The following is a 26,505-nucleotide window of genomic DNA, read 5'->3' as shown; positions in this document are numbered from 1 at the left end:
ACTTAGCCCCCAGCAGGGCCAGTGGCAGAGTGCAAGAAGCTGTCTTGATAAAAGGACTAGATCCTGAGTTGTTTTTTCAAGTTGATCACAATCCTAAGTCGTAACCCTGTTACTTCCCTAATAAACTTCTTAACTGTAAACGTATATCTTGTAAGTTCTGTGAGACAGTGCAGAAGATTACAGAATTCCAACAATCAACCTCCCTGGGACCAGCAGCCCGGAGATCAGGAGCTGTATGACACAGTGACAAAGTCTGCTGCCAGGGGTCTCTCCAAAATACTGAAAAGCAATGATACCACGCTGGGTCTCTAAAGTGTATCATCCAGATGGCTTTCCTAGTCAATCATTAACTGTTTCATTTGTACTGAATAGGATGAGATACAAGCCCCATTCTACGAGAGGCTTATATAAGTTCATGGAACCTCAGCGCTTGGCATTTTCTCTTGTGGACCATTAACCAAGGACAGAGCATCCAGCCTGCAACACCCATAGTCACCATCTAGATGAGCCACAACTCACAGCCTACAGGATCCTGGCCCATCACTCACCAGCTTCTGCACAACCAGCCTGCATACCTACAGTCACATGACTTATTCCCCTGACAGGTCCAAGTCTCTGGGAGACCTTTTAGTGAATCACTGAACCCAGCGGCCACAATATTGGGGAAGCGAGCCACAGATGGAGCTCTTACTACAAAAAAATTATAGATTTATACAGTTGGTTAAGCATGTGGGGACTACATTGTCCTGAGACTTCTTATAAATAGTCTGCTAGTAATCTTAGCAGGATAAATTATAAAAGCATCCGTTTGAATACTAAGGTGCACTTGATTCAAACCATGGTCTTTTTCCCCCCCAAGAATAAACAAACTAACTTTACTGTTACCACTTCAGTCCTTATGTTGATTTGCTTTTTAAAAAAAAAATACTAGTTTGAAATACATTATTGAAAATGAGTACACACAATAAATAGAAAATAGGGACACATAATGCCAGAGACAGTAACATTTTCATCTATTTCACTTACTATTGTAGATAAGATTTGACATAATTAGTATTATAGAAAGAAGGGCAAAAGGACCTGGGAGAGAGCTGTCAACTACTTAGAAAAGTAGCTTCAATCTCTGGATAACTCACCAAGAAAAATACTTTACCTGGACAATAGCTTCACTCTAGTACTGAATCCTGTACTGCCTGCAGGACAACTTAAAAACAATTAAAAATGCCTGGCAATGTTCATTAACAGTACCTGTAGCCTATGTTTTATTTAAATATATGGTGATTGCATAAATATTCTAAACTATGAGGCAAATTCTGTAAGTTATAAAAACTGTGAATAAGGAATGTGATACGGTTAATAAAGTCATACTGCATGTGTTTCAACTAACCTTTTTTTTATAATACTTTTTTTGGGAAAAACATATTGGGGGTACAAGGAGGTGAGGGTTGGGGGCAGAAGGGTGAGGATGGGCCAGGATGCAGTTGCAGAGCTGCACAGTTTGGTCGGTGGGGGCAGCAGGTGAAGGAAATGATGAGGGTCCAGTGGGGACCAGATGCTACAGAGGAATGACAAGCATTTTCCAATAGTAATTAAACCAACTGTCTTATTGATTTGGGAACTGGATGCCGACTCTCTGGCTTCTTCATGCTGAACAGGGGCGTAGATATAAAGGGAGGAAGGGAGGACGCTTTATCACCTTACTGGTGGTCTTGGGTTACAGCTGCTTGCCTTCTTGCTCCTGAGGGCCGCGACTGTTCACCCCGAGCCGGGGGCCAAGCGCAGCCCGCCCCAGGCAGAAGGCCACGACGGCTTGCCCCAGGCAGAGGGCCGAGGGCAGCCCGCCCCGGGCAGAGGGCCGCAACGGCTGAAGTAGTCTTTTGTTAAAAAAAAGAAGAAGAAAAAGTGTATGTGTGTGTGTGTGTGTGTGTGTGTGTGTGTGTGTGTGTACCGTCAAATTGGATCTGACCGGTACAGGAGACTGCCCCTCCTTCTCCAGCAGAGCATGAAGTAGAGTCTGGGGTCCCCCCCCCCAGGTGCCTGTTGGGGCCTGGGTTTCAGCTGTCCACACCACAGCAGTGGGCAATGAGCTTAAAGCCCCTGATGGCTCTGGGCGCTGACTCTCACCAATGGCTATGGATGAATCAACTTGCCTTTTCAAGTAGGTGATAATTTAAAGTTGCAGTTCAATTTCTGCTCAGAATAGTGCTGTCAGTATTCTAGCAATGATGATGATACCTCATTATGGTAAATGCACAACATGCTAATGCACATAATACTCTGAATTATACTTGATTGAAGAAATAATTCCATGTACACATTGTTCCATATTCTTACGTGCAAATTTTCAACGGTGCTGCCTTATAATCAAAGCTGGGTTTAACGAATGCTTTTCAACTCAGGAAAGCACTTCGAAAAGCAAATAAAGTTATAAATAGTTGATATTTTTCCCTTTTCATGTGATGAACTTCATGAAGCATTAATTCTCGAGGTGTATTTGTTTCTGGGCCATATAGTTTACCTGCTCTTCTCTCAAAGGCAGATATCATCTGCTTTACAACTTCATCAAAAAAAGTTGTGGCAAGCTGAGAGCATAGAAGTGAGTGAAATTCAAAAGAGATTGAACACTCCAAAGTACAAGTTCTTGGTTAGCCAGGAAGTCCTGGGCTAGGACATTAAATAATCTCCAAATGTTTGCAAAGTTTCCTCTCTGTGCAGGATGCCTTTACCAAATATGGCTTCACTAGGGTTACTATCTATGTATATCGCTCCAATACAGGTGGAAATCTAACTTCTAATGGTGCTTTGCAGTATCCAGATCACTTAGCTATTATATGTGATTATTTGCACCAAGAAACGAAATGCGTGTAATGGTCTACTTCGGATACTACAGCATTCATCTCTTGCATAGAATATCCTGTTAAGTCTCCTCTCTGGGTATTCTTTTCTTTTGTTTATTAAGGGTGCGGTGGTTTTGAAAAAAGTTCTTGCAAGTATCTCCTCAGGCACAAGTGGGGTATGCAGCGGGGAAGGTCTCTTCATCTTTATACCACAGAGAGCTGAGCGCCTGATGTCACCGCAGCACTCCCTGCCGGAAATGGAGTTCCAGCCACTTCCGCTGACGTCAGACGGTATGTGGAGACCACTTTCTCCAAGGCCCTTTGAGCGGGCCGAGCGGCCAGAGTCTTCTCACTGAAGCCGGTAGCTAACTCCCTCAAGCCACAGTCTTTTCAGTCACTGGCTATGCATGTGAGAGCTGGACACCGAAAAAGGTTCTCAGAAGAAGTGATGGCAAAGCCATCATGGTTGACCAAAAGACCAAGCAGGTACGTACGTCTTGGAAAAGGTGCAACCAGAGTGCTCCCTGGAAGCAAAGATGACAAAGCTTCATCCCTCATATTTTGGATATGTTGTCAGGAAAGGCAATTCCTTAGAAAGGGGCATCATGCTTAGAAGCATCTTTAGCAAAAGAGATGAGATGGATTTAGTGACTGCAGCAATGCGTTCAAGTGTTTCAGACAGAGCTGATGAGGATGGCACAGAATGGAACAGGGTTCAGATCTATTATTCACAGGATCACCATGAGTCAGAGTCAACTCCATGACACCTAGCAACCACAAGGCAGGAGATGGAGTACTGGGGAGGAGGAGGAGTTAATGTTAGAGATAATAGTTTGGAAAAGTGGACATGTGCAACATCTCTAACCTCTACCTCACAGGAAACCAGCTTTGTGCTGATCCTTATAAAGTTTTCATTTCCTTACCAAAAAGGATGATGCTGTGAAAAGTGGCTGTACATACATAAATACTTGGGAGAGACTGTGAGAATCAGGGCACTAGAAGGCAGAAACTACCAAGCAAGCCCAGATGCAAGAAAACTCCCCTATGTCTTAAAAAAAAAGCAGAACATTTTGTTTCCATGTCAGATGGATATCCCCAAAATTCTATCATGTACCCTATTGGTGGAGTTCTTAGTTCTTTGTGTTCCTTCCACGCCACTCATTCATTCATTCAGCACAACTTTAGTCTAACTTTCTCTATGTTAGAGACCATGCCAGACTTCAGGGCCACAGGCTTCTCCATCCACACAGCTAACCTGCGCCCTTCCAAGATAAGCACTTCTTCCTGAAATGGTTCAGACTTGATTATTTGTGCTGGCCAAATCTTCAAGACTCTTAGCCCTGTGGGCTCTTTATGGCAGGTGTTACAGAGTTGTGGTGTTTTTTTAAGGGTGCTCTGGTAGTAAGAAGCTGCACTGCAATCCCAAAGGCACATGGTTTGAATCCACTCAACTGAAGAAGGATGGGCAGTCACCTCCCGTGTAATTAACTGCTTCTGAAAACTCACTAGCGGGTCAGCTATGGTTCAGATTCAACAGCAAACAACAACTAGATAATGTTAGGGTGCTCTAGTAGCCTTGTGGTAAAGAGTTGCACTGACAATTTAAGGCACACAATTCGATTCCACCAGCCACTCTGTGAGAGAGAGATGGGTAATCTCTTCTCATACAGTTCCAACTTGATGGTACACAATTACAACAATAGATTAATATATACTCTTAGTTTCTTTCTGTGCTTTCCAAATTTTCTACAGTAGACATATTTTATTAACAAAAATAGACTTTTATTTTCATTTTAAATATAAACATTTATGGACTACTATTTACTTCAAAAAGGGTAAAACAAGAAGTAGTAGAAGCGGCCTGCCTACAGGTCAGAAAGCTCACAGAATTTGCTGTTAAGACCTAGTCTCTCACACTCTGAGTGTGCTGTAAAGAGGGGTCAATCCCTGGAGAAGGATATCATGTTTAGAATATAGAGGGTCAGCACAAAAGAGGAAGATTCTCAAGAAGATGAAGGACACAGTGACCACAACGATGGGCTCAAGTGTGTCAGACATGGTGAGGGTGGCACAGAAGAGGACAGGGCTCAGGTCTGTGCATGGGGGTGGTATGACTTAGAGTTGATAACCTCATCACATCTACACCCATGGGCAGCTCTGGTCTACAGCAGGGCCCTGGCAGCAAACTATAGCATGCAAGCCAGGATCCAAGCTCATGTGTGCAGATCACTAGAATCTCCCCAGCTTCCTGCAACAGGAGGACCGTCCTATCCTCAAAGCCATCACCAAGGACAATTCTCCAGTGCGGGAGCTGCCTACACACCTATGCACAGCTGTGCCTCAGGTCTCAAGTTGTTCTCCTAATGTCAAGAAAACATTAGTGCGTAAAGGAAACAGAGTATATAATTCAAAAATTGTTTTCTGCTCCCTCTCTCTTTCCCACTCACAAAGAAAATCAATTTAAGAGATAAATTACCCTTTGTGCAAGAATAGCAGGATATGGGAGACCAGTGCCAACAGTAAAAGAAGCAGGGGTTCTTTGGAAGCAGATAAGATGGTGGGGGAAGCCTGGCCTCAGACCTCATGCCCCTGATCTGCCCTCATCAGCACCCCCAAGATGTTCACATTCAAGAAAGTTACATTAACAGGTAACAAGAACAAAGAAGGGGTTCCTGATACTCAGGACATTGCAAAGTTTGAATAATTATGGAAGAGCTCAAATTACAAGTAAAAGGAAAACAACAACAACAACAAAAAAAAATCCTTTCCCTCTCTCTTGCTTTTGCCATGCTCCTCAGTGGTTCCAACATAGACTTAAGATCTTATTAAAATATAGATTCTGTTTCAGCATATCTAGGTGGACAGGCATATTCTCAGCAGAAGGTCAAACCAAAATGAACCAGTTCCAAGCCCTGATCGTAATGCTAGTGTTGGGAAATAGACCATGGACCAGCAAGAGAACGAAGAAATCCATCACTGAAGAGATGCAACCAGCCTATTCCTTGGAAGCGAGCATGGAGAGGCTTTGCTGACTCTGTATCAGCAGGAAAGATCAATCACTTGGAAAACACATCATGATTGCTGCTGCTGCTGTTGTTAGATGCCATCGAGTAAAATACGACTCACAGCAACCCCTTGAAAAACAGGCCTGACCCCTGTCCTGTGCTGTGCCATCCTAACCATCTCTGATGCACTAGAGCCCATTGCTGCAGTCACTGTGTCAGTCCATCTCACTGGGGGAGTCTTCCTCTCATTCACTGACCCTCCCTTCTTTCCGAGCATCATGTCCTTTTCCAAAGAATAGCCTCTCCTAGCAATATGGCCAAAGTATTATGGTTGGTGATGGCTAATAATATGTTGCTTGATTAACAAGCATACGTTAATTCTTACTTAAGATATTCCCTTTTGTGAATGCTTTCAAAATATACTTTGAAAAAAGGTAAAAGAAGAGGAAGCAGACGTGAGCTGCAGGTGAGAAGAAACAAGGCAAAGGCTCAACGATTTGGACTTACATGATATCCAAACAATGGACTCAGATACGAAGATGGAACAACATCAGGTGACCTCTCCCTATACTGCCCATCATGGCACTGGGATTCGGCCAGCAGGTACCACTATGCTTGTTTTTACCCAGTTGGGCAATTATTGTAGAAATGTGGTTTACAACCTCATCTCTCTTAGAGTAACTGGTGTTGCTGGCTGATGACATTATTGCAGCATTATTATTATTATTATTATTGTAGTGGTGATGCATGTCACTGGATCCCCTAGGTTCTTACAGGAAGATTTGAGCATGCAGTATTATTCTCATGTCTGAGTTATTCCATCCTACAGAACAGACATTCCTATGCTTTCCATATTCTTTCATGACAATACTACTTGTGAAGTATTGCAATTATCCTCCCATACTGTGCTTTAGAATAAAGTGTACTTAGAAAAACAATAAACTACAGTAATGGTCCTTTTAATAGAACTCAGTACCCTGATGTGTACCAAACCCAGCATGCTGGGGAGACAGCACGCTGGAAGGCACACGAGTGGCCTGGATTTGCAGAGAATGCCAAACACACACACTGCCTTCCTTTTACAACCCCAGTCAGGGCCATAAAATAAACAATTAAGAAATATCGCACAAATAAAAGCTCTGTAGGAGGAAAAGCTTAAAACTTGAGGATTTAAAGAGGATTATTTCCTTTGGGGTTAAGACAGAGCCATAAGGAAAATTTAAGAGACATATTTAACTTCTGTTCCAAACGAGTTCAATTTCTAGGGTGATGCTCCAAATAGCAGTTATACTTAATGCTCTGGCTGGAATCATTCACATACAAAATATTATTATCCACCATGCTATTTTTTGGTTGTTGTTTGTCTAGGCCAAGATGCTATGCATCTGAGAGTTGGACACTGAATAAGGATGACAGAAGAAGAATCTACACCTTTGAGCTATGGTATTGGAAAACAGCACTGAATACCCCACAGACTGCCAAAGTACAAGCAGATATGCCTTGGAGAGAGGTGGCCAGGATGCTCTTTAGAGGGAAGGATGTTCACGTGAAACTGCATCTCACATACTTTGGGCATGTTGTTTGGAGGGTCCATTTCTTGGGAAGATTTCATGCTCAGAAAAGTGGAGGGTCAGTAAAGGAAGGGGAGACCTTCGGTGAGCTGGATTGACACAGTGACTGTAACCCTGGGCTCTAGTGTGACAGAGATGATGAGGATGATACTGCATAGAGCAGGGTTCAGATTTGATGTTCACAGGGTCTCTAAGAGTCGGACTCGATGGCATGTAACAACAACAAACCTGATGGAAGTGTCCAGACCATTAGGAGACCCTTTTCTGGTCCCCTCATTATTTCCCTGTTTCACTATCATCTGAGCCTAGTGTAAAAGTGGATGCAGAAGGATGCAAGAAATGAGTTACTTCTATGTAAAGATGAAACCTGGTTGCTGGCTGACTAACAATTGTGTATTGACATGAACAGTGTGGGCATATATACTACCCAGGGGACCTCGACCTTGTTTTTTGAAGCACCCTACTCCAAAACTCTTTCATCACCTAACTTATGTTCAGCACCAACCTTATCTGCCTCTCTTTGGCTCTCATCACTTGGTAATAAAGTGGCACAAAACATTCACAGTTTTCAGATTCATAGGAATAAACAAGACATGTGAATATGGCAAGACAAGGGACTCAAGTTGTCACGATAGAAAGGAGACTAGAGTTCCAAGAAAATGCTCATCCCAGGGAAACTGGGAAGCAAGGGCTGAGCTCAGATCCCCAAAAAGCAGCCACTGCAAACAGTAGAGGGCACAGGTAGATAAAAGTGTGCAGCATGTGACATGCACACAACACAGGAAATGCCACTTCCAACATTATTCTAAGTGAAATAACTCAGTCACAAAAGGACAAATACTGCATAAGACCTTTACTATGGAAATAAGAAAGTAACTGGGGGAAAGTAGGGTAGAAGGTAGGGAGAGCAAACATGGAAAACACAGACAATGAACATTATAAGGATCAAGACAAGGGTAGATCAAGAAAGCGAGAGGAGATGAAAAGACAATATGGCTGATGCATTTAATGAATAGGAGCCATATAGGCATAACTGTTAAAAGGGGAAGGAAAAGAGAAGGGAACAGAAGAAGAATGTGAGGAACAATCACTAAACAGCAGAGATTAGAGAATAGACGGGGTGGTGAAGGAATAGATAAGGTGCAATGGGGAGCTGATGAGACCCTATGAACCAAAGGATCTGAACCCTGTCCCACCCTGTGCCATCCTCGTCATCTGACACACTTGAGCCCACTGCAGCAGTCACTGTGTCAATCCATCTTGTTAAAGGTCTTCCTCTTGTTCTCTAACCTTCCCGCATGCCAAGCATGATGTCCTTCTCCAAAGACTGGCCCGCCCCTCCTAACATGCCCAAAGTAGGTGAGATGAAGTGACACCATCCTTGCCTCTAAGTGTACAAACACTAGACGTGAAATAATTGAAGTACTAGTTACGTGATTTACAATCATAAATATAGGCCTCATGACATGATGCTTAAACTTGAAATTTTTTTCTTCTGGGCATTTCTCAGTCAAGATTCAAATTTACTTTAGCACTTTAATAAAATCAGTAAATTGGTTTTTGAGTTAAAAATATTAGGAACCATAATGCAATAGGAAAATAACATGAATGCACTTAACATCTATTGTCTGAAACCAGCCTCATTTTTCTTGCAGGTATCAAAGTCAGTCTTTTTTATTGTTTTTATTATTTTTTTTTATTGATTCACATACAAAATTCATATGCATTGTGTTTCATTCATGGGCACCGTGTTCACACATTCCTTCATTTGCCCTGCGTTTCATACTATCATTCCTATACATTGTGCTTTATAAAATTAATCATCATTGAACTGCATATGACTATTTTTGTAAAAAGAGAAGGATAACTAGTAAAACATGCATGGTTATCCAAGGGAGGAAGGGGTGAGACAAGAGGGTTGAGGGTGGAGAGGGGGGAAATTACAGGGTTGAACAATTTGTTGGGTGGAGGGAGTAAAGGAAATTAGATCCAGCCGGGACCTGAAAACCAGGACCTGAAAAGATGGGGTAATGGTGGGAACTAGATCTTTTTTTTTTTAAGGAAGCCCAAGAAGCTTTATTAAGGGGTCTACTGGGTAGGATTCCTTGGTCTGCAGAGAGAGAAACAGGCAGAGGGACAAACCAAGGAAATACCATACCCTAAAGTGGATTAGGGCAGGTTTTATAGTAAGGGTCTTTAGAGGGGGAAGGGAGAAACATTCCATTGTGGTTTAGCCAGGAAATAGTCTTTTTAAGAAATAATATTAGCATCCCAGAGATTTAGCCTCTTCCCTACATTCTACTCCCCCGACCTATCCACTTTCTTTGGATTTTTATATACATATTTCTAGTTATCCTTATATTTTTACAATAATGGTCTTATGCAGTATTTGTCCTTATGAGACTGAGTCAGTTCACGCAGCAGTCTCTCCCATGTTACACAGTATTTTTCTTAGTGCTGCGTAGTATTCTATTGTGTGAATGAATGTACCTGTAGTTTCAATCATCTGCAAATAAAGAAACTGAGATTCAAAAAAGATATGCAACTTTTCTAGGCTCAAACAACAAGAATGTAATTTAGGCTGAGACCTACCTAACTTCAAATCCCATTCTCTCTCCCTAAAGCTCAGTAGGCTGCTTATTCAAGTATAAAAGAACTTACTCGATCCTATTTGGATTGAATTTGATATCACACAGCAAGAGCAGTGGGGAGCCTTGAAAAGGACCCAAGGAAATAAATCGGAATTTTCCTTACCTACCCTAATGCCCAGGTCTTATTGAATATGGGTAGGAACAGTCTATGGTTTGTGCAGAAGGGGTTTGGGAGGGGGGATGGGAAACAATTTGGCACAAACAGCCAAGTCACTCAAAGTGGAATAATTGAGGACATATGCCCTGTCTCGCAATCCTAAATAAAGCTGCTCTATAATTCTATCGCCCCAAGGCCAGCATAACATAGACCAGCAAGCCTCCTGCCTTTAAATATTCAGTCTGACTTATAAAACAACTTAAAAGCACCCAAATAAGAGCAACTTTAAAACATCAACAGGAAATAAAAGGCTTCTCCCTGAAGCATAAAGTTGGCTCCTCAGATACAATCGCACCCCTGTGGAGCAGAATAGCTGGGGGTAAGAAATTATCCCTATTTAAGAAATTTCTACAGACTCAAGGCAGAATTAGAAATGGATCCCCTTACCCTACTGCCCTAAAAAAAAAGGAGCCCTGTTTCCCTTTTAGAACATGCTTTAAATAGTGGATAATGGCTTCTGGTCATGTTTAGCTTTGATTTCTTCAGGTTGTGAATCTAAGGAAGTAAAACGTTGGTTTTATGTTCAAGTTAAGATCTACGGTTAGAATTACAGGCCATTAACTGTAGCTGTCTTTGCCTCTGGGTGGCTGTCTTAAAAGTTGGAAAGGTACAATTATCCAGGTGGCTAAAAACCTTTTCTGTATTTGTAATTCTGATGGCCTTGGAAGAAACAAACCATGGACAAGCCTAAAGGTTAGAGGGCAAACAGGTTAAATGTAAATATAGGAAGAATTTGGAGCTCAGTAACTGCCCCAAATTGTTCTGAGTTGCCTTCTAAAGAGTTCCAACTCCCAGCAATCCACCGTAAAACAATAAAAGCTGTCCCGTTCTGCACTATCCTCACACTGTTATCCCAGAGTTGCAGCCTACTGCATCAATCCATGTCATCAAGGGTCCTCTTCTTTCAAGCCAATCATGGTGTCCTTCTCAAAAGGTCATTTCCTCCTGGTAATAACACCAAAGCATAAAAATGGAGTCCCACCATCCCTCCTCCAAGACTTTCTGGGAGTTTATGTTATGTATAATATTTTTCACTAATACCATAAGTTGTTGTTGCTGTTGTTAGGCACCATGGAGTTGACTAAAATCCTTGTTGCTGTTAAGTACTGTTAAGTCAGAACAAACCCATAGCTGATCCTCCAGCAGGTTTTCAGAAGCAGTAAACTGCACGAGAGGACAGTGCCCATCATTCTTCCATGGAGCAGCTGGGATATTTGAACCACATGCCTTTGGCATGGCAATGTAGCTCCTTATCACTAGGCCGCCAGCACTTCCTCATAGTAACCCTGTGAACAACAGATCTGAACCTTGCCCCATCCTGCACCATCATCACAATCTCCACCTTGCACACATCCATCTCACTGAAGGTCTTCCTTTTTTTCGCTGCCCCTCTACCTATCTCAGGATGATAGTTTTCCTCAAGGACCAGGCCCTCCTGAAGACGTGAACGCTCACTATCCTTGCCTCTGAAGAGTACTTCAGCTGTACTTCCTCCACGAGAGACATATTTTTTTTTTTACAATCCATGAAATATTTAATACTCTTCTTCAATACCACAATTCAAAAGCATAGATTCTTCTTCAGTCTTCCTATTCATTATCCAACTTTCAGATGTGTAAAAGGTAAGTAAAAATATCATGACATGTATGAGGTACACCTGATCTTCAGAACGTTAAAGAGGTCGTTGACAGAAGTATTGCCCAATGCATCTTTTGATTTCTTGACTGCTGCTACCATGGGTGTTGATTATAGATGAAACTGTTGTGTACTTAAATCTTTTCCCCATTTATCTTGATAATCCCTACTGGTCCAGTGGTAAAGATTTGTGTTTTCTTAATGCTGAGATGTAATCCATATTGGAGACGGTAGTCTTTGATCTTTTTCAGTTAAGTGCTTAAAGTCTTCATTTTCTGCAAGCAAGGCTGTGCCATCTGCATGAAACAGGTTGTTGATGAGCCTTCCTCCAATCCTAATGTCACATTTTTCTTCATATAGTCCAGCTTCTCAAATTATCTGCTAAGTATACAGAATTAATAGATATGGAAAATGGATAAAATGCTTAAATACACTTTTCCTGATCTTAAATATTCAGTATTCACTTGTTCTAGTCAGACAACTGCTTCTTGGTCTATGTACAAATTTATATGAGCACCATTAAATGTCCTGGAATAACCATTCTTTTCAATGTTACCCTTAATTTATTATGATCCACACAGTTAAATGCCTTTGCACATAAACATAATAATGAGTCAATAAATATAACTAAACATCTTTCTAGTATCCTCTGATTTCAGCCAAGATTATCTGACATCAGCAATAATATCCCTCATTCCACAGCCTCTTCTGAAATAAGCTTAAATTTCAGGAAGTTCCCTGTCATTTTTCAGTCTTCTACAGTAAGATTTTACTTGCATGTGATATTAACAATATTGTTCAGTAATTTCCATATTCTATTGGATCACTGTTTTAGGGAATGAGAACAAAGGTGAATCTCTTCTAGTCAGTTGGCCAGGTAGTCTTCCAAATTTCTTGGTACAGTTAAGTAAGCACATCAAGGCCTGCATCTATTTGTTGAAACATGTCAGTTGGTATCCCATCAATTCCTTGGGCCTTATTATTTGTCAATGCCCTCAGTACAACTTCAACTTTTTTCTTCATTACTATTCATTCTTAATTATCTGCTACTTCATTAAATGCTTCGCTATTCATCAAATTATTTTTGGTACAGTGATTCTATTCACTTCTTCCACCTTTTTTTGATGCTTTCTGAGTCAATTGATATTTTGCCTATAGAATCTTTCAGGGTTGCAACTCAAAACTTTAATTGTTCTTCAGTTCTTTCAGCTTGAGAAATAATGAGTGTGTTCTTCCCTTTTGGTTTTCTAACTCCAGCTCATTCTGTTATACTACTTTGGCCACTTTGTTTAAATATGTTGCTCTATATTCATAAGTTCCCTTACTTCAGCATTTCTTTCCTTTATTTTGGCTGTTCTCTGTTCCAGGGCAAGTTTCAGAGTCTCTTTTGACATTCATTTTGGTCTTTGTCCACCACACCCCTATATCTTTGTAATGACCTTCTGCTTCCTTCATTTGCATTGACTATATTCAAGAGTAAGTTTCAGAATCAATCCTTATTGGCATTAAAAATGTCTCTGCAAAGTCTTTACCAATCAATAAGTCTTGGGCAGTTAGTTATACTTGCTCTATTACCCAAACTGTTTTATTTAGAATATTAAAAAAATAGGGAAACTGATTGTTATTTTTAAATGGAACTGACCTGACCCCTATGTATTTTTAAGTTGTGCAGACTTAAAAATCAGGTGAGGTAATGCTGCTATACAGACTGTATTTCATGCAGGCAGAGTGATCCAGACTTAGGATCTCAGATTTCAGCCCAACTCCAATACTTTTTTCCTTTTTCCAATTGTAGTTCAATATATGTAACAAGGCTCTCATCATTTCAACATTTTTCATATGAACAATTCAGTGACATCATCAGCATTATATTACTATTTAACTATCATCACTCCATATCAAGCTACTTCTATTTCTGTCACACTTAACAGAAGCTCAAATGCCTCCAAGAATGACTTGTCCCTTACTCCTTCCTCCCACCCGTTTGTTGTTGCTTTTGTTGTGCCATCCAGTCCAAATCTACTCACTGCTGTCCCTGCAGCAGGTTTTCAGAGGCTGTAAATCGCTTATGAGGAGACTGCCTATCTTTCTCCCTTAAAGTACCTGGTGGATTCAAACTGTGTGCATATGGGTTGGCAGCTCTACTCCTTATCACTGGACCACTGGAGTTCCCTCCTCCTGATAACCACCAATAAACTTGATGCTCTACACAGTGAAATATTCCAGATATTCCATGTAAGAGGTGGTGGTTGTTATGTGCTGTCGAGTCACCTGCAACTCGTAGGAACCCTATGTACAATAGCCCTAAACCCTGCTCTATTCTGTGTCAATCTTATTGTCTCTGACATACCTATCCCCATTACCCCAGTGACTGAATCAATCCATCTCACTGAGGGTCTTCCTCTTCAGTACTGTCTCTCTCCAAGGACTGGTCCCTCCTTGCAGTATGTCCAAAGTATGTCAAAGCTTCAGAATCCTTCCTTACAATATTTCATGACTGACTCGGTCCATTGAGTTTTTTGAGTTTCATCCACATCTGTATCAAGACATCATCTATCTGAGTGGTACTCTACTGTCTGTATGACTCACTTCATCTATCTTCTATCTTGTCTATCCCTTCATCTACTAATGGGCACTTTAGGCTACTGTAAACAGTGCCATAATGAGCATGGGTGTACAGGACTTGTTTGAGTTCTTGCTTTTAAATCTTTTGGGTTTAATTTAGAATTGGGATATTAATTACTGAGCCATGTAATTCTATGTTTAACTTTCTGAGGAACTGCTAGACTTTTTTCTACATTGTCTATCTTACTAGCCACTGTTTTCTAAAGTGGCTGTACCAATCTCCTCAACAAGGAATGAGGTCATCAATAGATCCATATGCTCACTAATACCTTTTGTCTTCCTATTTTTGATAGCCCAATTCCAATTCCAAGTTGTGTGATCTTGATCAAGTTTCTCAACTCTTATAATCTCTCAGCAACCTCACAGGTAACACAAAGATAAAAGTTCTCCCTTCTCAGAGTTGTTATAGGTCTCACTATTGGGCATTTGGTGCACACGCAACAAGCAGGAGGAAAAAGTCTCGTTCTTCTTTTCCACAAGACAAGAATAAAGAGCTATCAACAAGAATATCACAATGGTCTTCACTCCACGTGGAAAACACCCTGCACTACACGCTTATGGATGTGGCAGACTCACATAACAACAACCATTATCTTTTTATTTCATGAATATGTGGAAAATTCAGCTCTTAAAATTAGTCTTGCACTGAGCTGAAATTCAACAATTAAAGAATCATTCATTTCTATGAAATGTCCAATTCCCCTGGAAGGGACAAAAGAATAATTCAAACTGCCATTATTTACTCTGACAATTTTTTAAAAATTCTTTTCTGTAAATAAAGAAAAAATATATGGAAAGGGAGTCAAAGTGTGAGAAAGGAAAGTACACAACTGGGAAGCTATAAATAGTTACGAGCATGTGCACACACATATTTCCACAAAGATACACATTTTCTTGGGACTGAGCTTGTGCTGAATAGCATCTGCTATTAACCTTGCGTTAATGATGTCCCAAAATATTTAGGATTTCAGCCACAATATTCCATCCTCAAAATATTCCATCCTGTAAAAGATTTAAATATTTTGTCTGGGAGATTATCAAGGCTCTAGTCAAGATCAGCCAGACCAAAAGGGAAATAAAAATGGTTCATGAATTCTGTTCCTCGCTGAATGCACTGTCCTGCAGCAACAGTCACCCAGTCCTTCACTGAGCACTGTGAAAATGAGATTTAGGGAGAGATGAGACTGGGGAATATCACCATCCTTAACTTGGAAATTAAAATGCGTAAGTCAGTAAGGAAACAGCTTTGTGAGATCAACAAGACTGTAAATTCCTTGTGGGGGTTAGAACTAACCCACACACCTTTTAAAGCCCATAATATATGTATATAGCACATACCAAGTGGAGACCAGGGTAAGTGCCTGTTGAGTTACTGCTAATAGACTGTAAATTGTGCAATGACAGAGACTGGACTGCTTTGACAAAATGACCAAGCACAAGTCCTCTACTCAAAGCTGGTCTACAACTAATCCTTGCAAACTACATGAACAAATAAATGAACATGTGAATGAATGGCCAGATGGATTCATAAAGAGAGAAATTTTACAGATCATTTAAATCTGGAAACAAAGGTTGTAGTTAATTGCATGGAAGGAGAGTGCCCATCTTTCTCACAAGGAATAGCTGGTGGATTCAAACCACATGCCTTTGTGGTTACAGCCAGGCTTCTTAGCACTAGGCCACCAGAGCTCCATGCAAACAAAGGAAACACCTGAATTCTCCTTTATACAGATGCCCACTACAGCCCAAAATGTACTTCTCAGCCGGATCACTCCAAGGAGGAAGAAAGAGAGAAATGAAAAGGAGAGGGGCAGTTTATATGTCCATTTAAATTCACATCCTAAAGGAGTAATCACTGCACATGTACAGAAGAGGAACGACTCTTATTCACTACCACTTTGCTCTCTTTTATGGATTGTGTTCCCCTCCTCCCAAAATATGTGTCAACTTGGCTAGGCTCTCATCCTAAATATTATGTGATTATCCTCTGTTTTGTGAACTGATGTTATTTTCCTGGGTGTTGTAAATCTTAATCTCTATGATGTTAATGGAACAAGAAGAGTGGCAGCTATGTTAAAAAGGCAGGACTAGATTGTATTTTAAGCTAAACTCTTATAAGATATAAAAGATGAAACAAGCAAGTAGAGAAAAGGGTCTCATTATTACAAAGAAGGGCTAGGGGCAAGGTTTCTCCTTTAGATACAGGGCCCCTCCTAGACCCAGAGCAAGGCTGATACCAACATATGAAGGTCTTCAAGGGATGCTAACCCTACAGATGCTGAAGGAAGACAAGAATTTCCCGATAAGCCCCCCCCCCAAAAAAAACCTCACTTAAAGCTAGTATCTTGAACTTGGATTCTAATTTCCTAAACTCTGAGTGAATAAATTTGTTTGCAATCAGAGCTCTAGTGGCAAGAAGCTGCTCTTGTAATCCTGAAGGCACACAGTTCATGCAGTTAAGAGGCCACCAGCTGCTCCACAGGAGAAGGCTGGGCATTCTCTTCTCGTGGGATTAACTGCCTCTGAAAGCCTGCTGGAGGGTCAACTATGGGTCAGTTCCCACTCTGTGGTGCATAACAGTAAAGCCATCCACTTGGGGTGTTTCTACCATAGCAGCACTGGTTGGCTAAGACATTCCCTTCTGATTTTCTGCTCTCTAACATTAAATGTGGAGAATTAGATGCCCCTAGGCCTATAAGATCTGGCGCCTTTTTGGATTCTCAGTTGCACTCTCACCTCTCTCCTGCTTTCTCCCCTGACACATGGGCCTGATTCTCAGCTGGTCATGAAGCATCCTTAACCCTGCTGGTCACTAAGTGTCCTTGACCTTCCAACATTAGAATCCTGTTATGTTTTCTCAAGGAAGCCTTCTTATCTAAGTTAGTAACTTCATAGGAATGATGTAGGCTTGACTGGCCCCATCATGACTGTCACTATTACTTTAAATAGTAAGCAAATACCGGGTTCTGTTTAATCCCATCACATGCATCATTATTTATCTTTATCCTTATAGTAAATTTTGGAGTATTTTTATTGTTTACAGATGAGGAAACTAAAGCCTAAGAACTCGATTCAAGTGACTTGTTTGAAGGCACACAGCTGCATGCTGTCCATCTCCACAGCCTGCACTGGCTCTGTCATCTTGATATGAACCTAAAGCAGACACTGGGTGTGAGCGAGATATCACGGAGAGAGTGATTACTTAGTGTATGAATGAAGATCACAAAAAAGGATTTCATGCTTTAGTGTTCTCTGCTTATAGCGTGACAGAGGGATTCTGAGGATGAGAGTGCTGGGTGAGGCTTAGAGGGCACGAAAATGCTCCAATGAAAAGCTGAAAAATATGAAATTCAAAGACACTGCCACTTACATAGCAGTGTTAGCAATGTTGTTGTACACCTCTGAGTCAGAACTGACTAACAGCTGACCCTCCAGCAGGTTTTCAGAAGCTGTAAATGGCACAGGAGAAAAATGCCCATCATTATCCCATGGAGCTGCTGGGGTGTTCACACCATGTGCCTTTGCTTTGGCACAACTCCTTTCCACTAAGCCATTGTTTGTTGTTGTTGTTGTTGTATACATTTGAGTACACAACATAGCTGACCCTCTGGTGGGTTTTCAGAGGCAGTTAAATGTACAAGAGGAGTTTGCCCATCCTTCCCTTGCAGAGCAGCTGGTAGCCTTGAACCATGTGCCTTTGGGATTGCAGCACAGCTTCTTGCCAGTAGAGTACGAGGGCGCACTAGGCCACAGTTGTGGTGGTGATGGTGGTGTACCATCGAGCTGAATTCAATCCAGAGCTGGCCCTTCGGTGGGTTTCAGAGGCAGTTAATCGCAAGGGAGGAGACTGCCCATCTTTTCGCCCCACAGAGCAGCTAGTAGACTTGAACTGCGAGTCTTTGGGATTGCAGGACAGCTTCTTGCCATTAGGCCACCAGAGCTCCCTACTAAGCCACTGCTGCTGTTATTCTTGTTATAGTTGTGTGCTGTCGAGTCACCTCTACCTCAATGCAACCCTGTGTACAACAGCTCTGAACCCAGCTCTATCCTAAGCCAATTCCATTGTTTCTGACACAGCTATCCTCACTACCCCAGTCACAGAGTCAATCCATCTCATCCAGGGTCGTCTTCTCTTGCACTGTCCCTCCACCCTTCCAAGCACGATGTCCTCCACAGACTAGTCCCCCTTTGAAACATGCCCAACGTATGCCTGAAAGAGCTTCAAAATCCTTGCCTCCAGGAAGCAGCGTGGTTTCACCCTCTCCAGGATGGACCTGTTGGTTCTCTTAACAGTTCATGGTACAATCAACACTCTTCACCAGCACCACAACTCAAAGGCATCAATTCTTCTTCTATCATCTGTAGTCATTGTCCAGCTCCACTAGAGCTTCCTATCTTTGAGGACACCAGAAAAATCCGAATTATCCTGGATTTGAAAACTGTAGCAAATTATTATCTATGTTATTTACTCTTAGTGTACTACCATGGTAAAGTACCCCCCATAAATAACTTTTTTTAATATAAAATTCTTATTTTATAGTGGTTTACTTACAAAGTTCATATACATTGTTTTTCACTCCAGATCATTCACATATCCTTTACCCACTCCTCCCTCCACCCATCAAATTGCGTGACCCTATGATTAACCACCACCACCAAACCCCCACCACCACCCGTGGGTCCTCATACACATTCTACAATAAAAAAATATGGAATGCTTTACGAATTTGCATGTCATCCTTGTGCAGGGACCAAGCTAATCTTCTCTGTATCGTTCCAATTTTTAGTATATGTGCTGCTGAAATGAACACTATAAATCACTTTAAATTATAAAAATGCACTTCCTATGGCAGGGGTGGGGATAACTTTAATAACGTTTCGCTCTATCTACTTCTGTATTATTTACACTGTCCACATGAGCATGGACTGCTTTGATAAATTTTTTCTATCAAGAACTAAAACCCAGTCCTTTCGGGGGGGGGGATTAAATATATCCCATTCCTCTCTGTCCCTGTTGTTTGATTCACCATTACCAGTCTCAAGGACTTCTGTGTTGGATGGCTAACTAGCTCAGATGTGCAGGAAGTGGCGGGCCTGAGAACCAGGACAGAAGTCTTGCCTAGCTGTCTTGCTTCCACATCCCTGTAATCCTCTCATAAACTGGACATAATAAAAGGAGAACGTTTATTGTTTTTAATGAACTGGTATGTGGCACTGAATAAGCCTATGTATTATCCTTCAACACTTAGCCTTGGATAGTATCCATCAGACGAAGATCAGAGGAGAGGTGGGACACTCCTTCACCCTGCCGGTTATTACTCTCCCAGGAAGAACACTTTGAAATGGGCAGTGGAAACTGCTCTGTTATTCTCGTTCAATGTCATTACGACAGTCATATTCTTTAAAACACATACATATGTGCTAGGTGCAGGTGCTTCTGAGGATTCCAGCATGAATTAGATATGATCCTTGCCCTCTGAGAATTGTAGAGCACTTGCCAAAACTTATAAGTGCAGAACAGAAATAACAAGAAATAGGATTTCTTATTTCAAATCTCTTTTGTACCAAGTACTGACTGAAAGGGATGTTTTGTTGTTCTTCTCAAACTGCCTGACTTCCACAAGGGGAGAGGCTATATAAGTAACTGTAAACATGGTGAGCTTCAGGGAAAGAGGTCAGGAACCACGGCCATGCAGAGGACACTCTCAGAACCACCTAGAGGGACTGCTAAGGACTTTCTCCAGAAAGGTGACACCAGAAAATGTAGATGGATGGGTAGGATTGTGACAGGTAGAATAAGCCAGGGGCAGTATTCAAAGTAAAGAAAATTTTTATGTTCTGTTCTTTTCTTTTTTGTGTGTGAACTGTCAAACTGGATCTAACTGGTACAGGAGGAGACTGTCCCTCCTTCTCCAGCAAAGCATCTGGTGGATTCGAACCATGCACGTCTGGGATTGCAGTGCAGCTTCTTGTCACTAGGCCACCAGAGCTCCCTTAAGAAACATTTTTTTAAAAAATCAGGACAGAACTTAAGTCCGTTAAACTCCAATAGTCTCAGTTGGTCACAACGACAATTCTCAAAGAATTAGAAGAGAACATGCCAGCAATAAAATCCTTACGTGCATTCTACACCAAGAATGGGGTCTAGAACCTGCATCTTGCAAGTCCTCCAAAGGTCTTTGGAGTGTGCTAAAGTCTAAGAACTGGACTAGAATATGGGGGACACTTTGTAAAGGTGGAAAGAACAGCATGTCTTAAATAGAGGTCTAAAGAATTTACACTAAGTTTGCCATTCAAGCGAGAGCCTAGCTATTTTTAGATCAATGATAATAAAAGAGTTATACCTGAAAATGAAATTAGAAACTTACTTGGGAAACACAATGAAAGCTGACTGTAGGGACAGCAAGAATGTGAAGACAATGGATTTGGGAAGACCAGGCTGAGACAAGCACAGACATCCTGACCAATGCAGAGGAGAACTCTACAGGCTCCACCAGAGAAGACGGCGAGAAGGCACAGAGACCCCTGTATGCTCATCCTACTTGACCAAGATAAGGTTATTTTGGTAAAAAACAAAACCAAACAAACCAAAAAAAAAAACCACAAGATTAACAAAAAAATACATTCCTCAGTGCAAAAAAAACCCCCAATTTTGACATAAAAAGCCCAATTTCTAGCTAACTCCATTCTGAAACCAAAGATTCAGGAAAGTGCAATCACAATGAGACTTTTAAATGGCAGGGATTTTATCTTAGTCTTTCTCAAATCCTCTGCACTATCAAATTCCTTGCCTACAAGAGAGCCACTACAAATATTTGTTGGATAAGTAGGTTTCAATATGGTCTTGTCCTGGCTTCTGTAGTCCTACCCACACTGCTGTGCTCTCAACAAGATTAATATATGACAATGGGCTGGGACATATCAAAGCTGGTGAGAACGGTGCAGCATATGGCAAGGTTCAGATCTGTTGTCCACAGGGCTGCTGTGAGCTGTAGCAGATTTGATGACACCTAACAACAAATAGAGCATCTAATGCCTCTCATTGCCAGTAATCACAATCTTGTGATGACTGTTTTCTGCTGTATCTTTATTTCTTTTACACACACACACACACACACACACACACACACACACATACACATACACAGATAAAGACAGGGGCAGGAGGAACTAAGAAAATAATGAGGAATTCATTGCTCCTTCTATTAAGGGAAGATTTTCGACTCTTAACAAATGTTGTTGTTGTTGTTGTTGTTAAGTGCCGTCGAGTTGCTTGCGACTCATAGCGACCCTATGTACAACAGCTCTAAACTCCGCTCTGTCCTGTGCCAATCGCACTGTCTCTGACACTCCCATCCCAATTATCCCAGTCACTGAATCAATCCACCTCATAGAGGGCCTTCCCCTCCTGCGCCTGCCCTCCACCTTCCCAAGCATGATGTCCCTCTCTAAGGACCGGTCTCTCCTCACAACATGTCCAAAGTATGTTAGACGGAGCCTCAGAATCCTTGCCTCCAAGGAGCCACCCGGTTTAACCCTTTCCAGGACAAATCTGTTTGTTTTCCTAGCAGTCCATGGTATTCTCAATACTCTTCTCCAGCACCACAGCTCAAAGGCATCAATTCTCATTCTATCCTCCTTGGTCATTGTCCAACTCTCTGATGCATAACAAGTGATTGCAAAGACCATGGCCTGTATCAGACGCACCTTAGTCTCCAAAGAGACACCATTGCTCTTCAGCACTTTGGAGAGGTCCCTAACAGCAGACTTTCCCATGGCAATGCGCCTTTTAATTTCCTGGCTGCTGGTGCCAAGACTGCTGACTATGGAGCCAAGCTCTTAACAAATATCAACCATTAATTGTAAGCCGTCTTTCATTTTCTGGCTCTACAAGCTCCCTGGCCAATGTTTCTGTGTGAAATCAATAAACCGCATCTGTATTCAAAACAGACATTTTACTTTGATTTCAAGAGGAACTTTCTTATTCACAAATTTAAAAACACCTCTTCTAAAATTAATCTGTCAATGATTTAGTTTCTCTCATCCAAAGACTTGTCATTGCAAAGAGTATAGCAAAAGCTATTAACCAGTGATTGTAATACAAAGACTCAGACGTCTTTCATTTGAACTTCTGAAGGTTGAGGGATCACCAGTGGGCAGAGTGGCGGATCTTCTATAAAGTTACTTTTTTAGCATTAATTCAACAAGCATGACATTCTTTATCACCATGGAAACTTGTGCTCTCTAAGAAAAAGTGACTTAAGGCTTTGTGAATTCCTAATGTCATTATAGATTATCAACAGCACCATCTCTGCAGTGGTTGCTAGGGTTCTCTTACATCTTAATTGGCCTGTCTTGGCTTCAATCTTTGATCCCTGTTGTCTGAATGGCACAATTAGCATCAACTAGGGTCCCCCAAAAAAAAGATATTTTCAGAAATACTATGGTTCATTATTTCTAACAATTTCATACTTACAGGAGGGAAATTTTGCCACAGTCAAACATATTAGAAAAAGATCTATACCTAGTCCTACAACTAGGCCAAATATTCAGAAAGGAAACTTTCTCACTTAGCGTCCTTTTAAAATACAATAACCTTAGAGAATGATGGCTTAAAAGTACAAATAAAAAATATTCCTGAAAGTCTGTAGTAATCAGACCCAAAGAGAGGCATCATATGTTCTATTTGTCGTTGCTGTTGTTAAGTGCCCTCGAGTCAAGCATGACTCATAGTGACCCTATGAACCAAAGATTTGAATTCTGGTCTGTAACTATCATCGTTTCTCTACATTCATAGTTTCCAGAGTTGTTAGGTGTTATAAAATTGACTACAGCTCACAGCATCCCTGTGGACAACAGATCTGAACCTTGCCATATGCTGTACCGTTCTCACCAGCTTTGATATGTCCCAGCCCATTGTTACAGTCACCAAGTCAATTAATCTTGTTGAGAGTCTTCCTCTCTTTCTTCCACCTTTCCCAGCATGATATGACTGGTCCCTCCTGACAGTATGTCCAAAGTTTGTGGGGCCAAGTTTCTCCATCTTTGCCTCTAAAGAGTATTCTGGCTGCACTTCTTCAAAGATGGGCTTATTTGTTCTTTTGAAGGTCCATGAAATATTCACTGCTTTTCTCCAAGACCATAATTCAAAGGAATCAATTCTTCTTTTGTCATCCTTAGTTACTGTCCAACTTTCAAGTGTATGAAAAGCAACTGAAAATACCATGTTTGGACCAGGTGCAGCTTAGTCTACAAACTCACATCCTTGCTCTTCAGCACTTTGGAGAGGAGACAGCAGATTTCCCCATGCAACACATCTTTTCATTTCTTTTTTTTTAAATTATTAATTTTAATGAAAGTTTATAGAGACTTAGGGTTTCCATTCATTCATTATTGCACTTTTCTCCCTGTCCACCTTTGCCCCTCCCCAATTCACTCTTCTCCTTTGAAAAGTAAAAGAAAAACTCTTTAATTGTTGTCTTTTCGTTTCTTGACTGCTGGTATCAAGTGTGTTGATTGTAGAGTCACGTAAAATAAAACAGTTGATAAGTACAGTCTTCTCCATCTATCATGATACTGACTACCGGTCCAGTCATGAGGATTTTTGTTTTCTTGATGGTGAGATGCAATCTATATCTAAGGTTGTAGTCCTTGGTCTTCAACAGCATGTACATCAAGTCCTCTTCATGTTCTGCAAGCAAGGCTGTGTCATCTGCCATAATACCAGTTGTTGATGAGTCTCCCTCCACTCCTAATGCCACATTAGTCTTTATGTATCCCATAAAGTGTTTATGTATCCCATAAAGTCTTTATATATCAGCTTCTCAAATGATTTGCTCAACTTATAGGTTGAACAGACAGGAACAAAGGATACATCCCTTATGTATCATCTTCCCTGATTTTAAGCAATGAAGGGTTCTCTTGATCTGTTAGAATAGATGTTTCTTGGTCTACATAGAGGTTTTGCACAAATACAATTAAATATTCTAGGATTACCATTCTTCTCAATTTTAACCAGAAACCTTTATGATCCACGTTAAGTCAAATGCCTTTGGATAGTCAACAAAGCACAACTTTTTTCTTTCTCTGCTCCACCTAGGCATGCCTTTCTCTGTGAAGTAATTCATTTTACTGCTCAAAATCCTGACAAAGAATACACATGGATATTAGTATGCTTTAATATCTGCCACTGAGGGTCAATTCACATTGCAGTGTTTGTTATTCTATCCATAATTAATCAATAAGAAAAGACTCGTTAGACTTAACCTCTTAGTATCTACAGAACCAAGTGTAAAAAAAAATAATTGGGCTTCTGGGGGCTCTCACAGGTCACTTAAGTACCATCATCCTGCTTCTGTCCATTCTGTTATCTGCCCCTACCTTCTTCCCAGCGGGCAGGACCTAACCAGACAGGGTCATGGCCAGGCTTCCTGAGAGCCTGGTGACACTTCTCCAGATGAAGGCTTGTTTGAGCCCCTGACAACAGAGGACACGTCTATGGAGCACTTGGTGCAGGGACTGCCCTCTCACTACTTGCCAGATCTGCCAAGTCCTCAGGAACTGACACAGAACCAAGTTGTACTGTTAGACACACTGCAACAAGAGATTTCACATTTGGAGAGTATCACTCTGTGCTGGTTATTGTAATGCTCTCTCTGTTTGCTGAAGCTAAGCACTACCATAGCAAGCTAGTGATGCTGATGTTTCATGAGAAGACATCAAAGTTTTTAAAAAGAGCATATGAACAGCAGCAGGAGAAAAGCTAGAAAGAAAATCTGGAAACAGAGCAACGACAGAAGGAATTTGAAACAGAAAAGTGAATAGCCACCCAACTAAAAGGACATGAAAAGTTGAATGTTTTTGTATATGTCTCCATTGCCTTTCCCTTATTCTCTGAACTAAGATAATAACCTAAGTGTAACTGGAGTTAAGGTAGTGCCTTAGACCAGTGTTACATTTTTAAATCCTTTTCCCAGGATTGCTATGGGTTCATTTCATTTCAGTTATGTTTCTAAGTAATAGAAATAATATTGCTTGGTATTGACCTTTATATGCATTTTTTAATCTGCTTAATTTTACAATTATTATTTTGGCCTTGAATCATTTATAATCTGTAAAATAGTCTGACTGTTATAATAATATAGAATCTAGTTAAAAATTATTATACAAGTTTTAGCTAAACAACGTTGTTGTTGTAGCTGACCGTCCAGCGAGTTTTCAGGGGCAGTCAGTTGCATGGGAGGAGATTGCTCATCCTTTTCCTGCAGAGCAGCTGGTGGATTTGAACCACTTGCCTTTGGGATTGCAGCGCTTCTTAACATTAGACTACCAAGGCTCAATTTATTGTGAGATGATGTGCCTTTCTGGTGATACAATGCAAGTTTCTGGCAATAACCTTTTCATTGCTAGATCAGAAGATATGCCAACTCCTTGTGAAGAACATGATGGGAAAGTGGGTATATGTGAAATAACAGCGTCTTAGACAAAAGAGCTCAGAGGGCAGGGTCCAAATTGATTCCCCTAACCATATGCACTATCTGCTTCCTAGAGTTTAAAACCACATCAAGCCTCCTTCTTATTGTTTAGTTTTTCTGTAGCTTCTGAGTTCGAGGTTGACTACATCTGCTTTTAAGTTTGGGTTGTGGAGATATGGCATGCCAGTATGCTTAAACATGTATCATATTTAATAACAGGTATCTCATGAGATATGATTATCAAGTAGATAAGATACGCTTTCCCCCCCCCCTTTTATTTCATTATTTTGTGTGTGTACCATCAAATCAGAGCTGACTGGTACAGGAGGAGATTGTTCCTCCAAGATACGCTTTCTAATGGAAGATCCAAACGCTAGTTCTGTTTGTGCCCTGATTTGCTATCTGGTCTTATAAGTAGTTACTTTTTTTTGTTTTAAAAAATTTTTTAAAGTAGACTTGTAACCTACCAACTATTTTCTTTATGCCTAAGGACAGGAATGGTAGAAATTACTAAATAGCTTCTTCATAAAATAGGGAGTATGATATTTCT

The 26,505-nt window shown here is 41.0% G+C and overlaps 1 protein-coding gene and 1 pseudogene across 1 annotated transcript in view; both read right to left on the bottom strand.

The window, feature by feature from the left end:
- The window catches only part of KIF26B (kinesin family member 26B), a 717,418-nt gene that overhangs the window by 640,574 nt on the left and 50,339 nt on the right, over positions 1-26,505 (bottom strand). The gene's annotated exons all lie outside the window — the stretch shown is intronic.
- LOC102857342 lies at positions 2,391-3,045 on the bottom strand (annotated as a pseudogene).

The sequence above is a fragment of the Elephantulus edwardii genome, unplaced genomic scaffold (genome assembly GCF_000299155.1).
Source record: "Elephantulus edwardii isolate Elephantulus edwardi_28Jun2011 unplaced genomic scaffold, EleEdw1.0 scaffold00214, whole genome shotgun sequence".
In the NCBI taxonomy this organism is placed as follows: Eukaryota; Metazoa; Chordata; class Mammalia; order Macroscelidea; family Macroscelididae; genus Elephantulus; species Elephantulus edwardii.
This window is presented reverse-complemented; position numbering and strand designations above follow the sequence as displayed.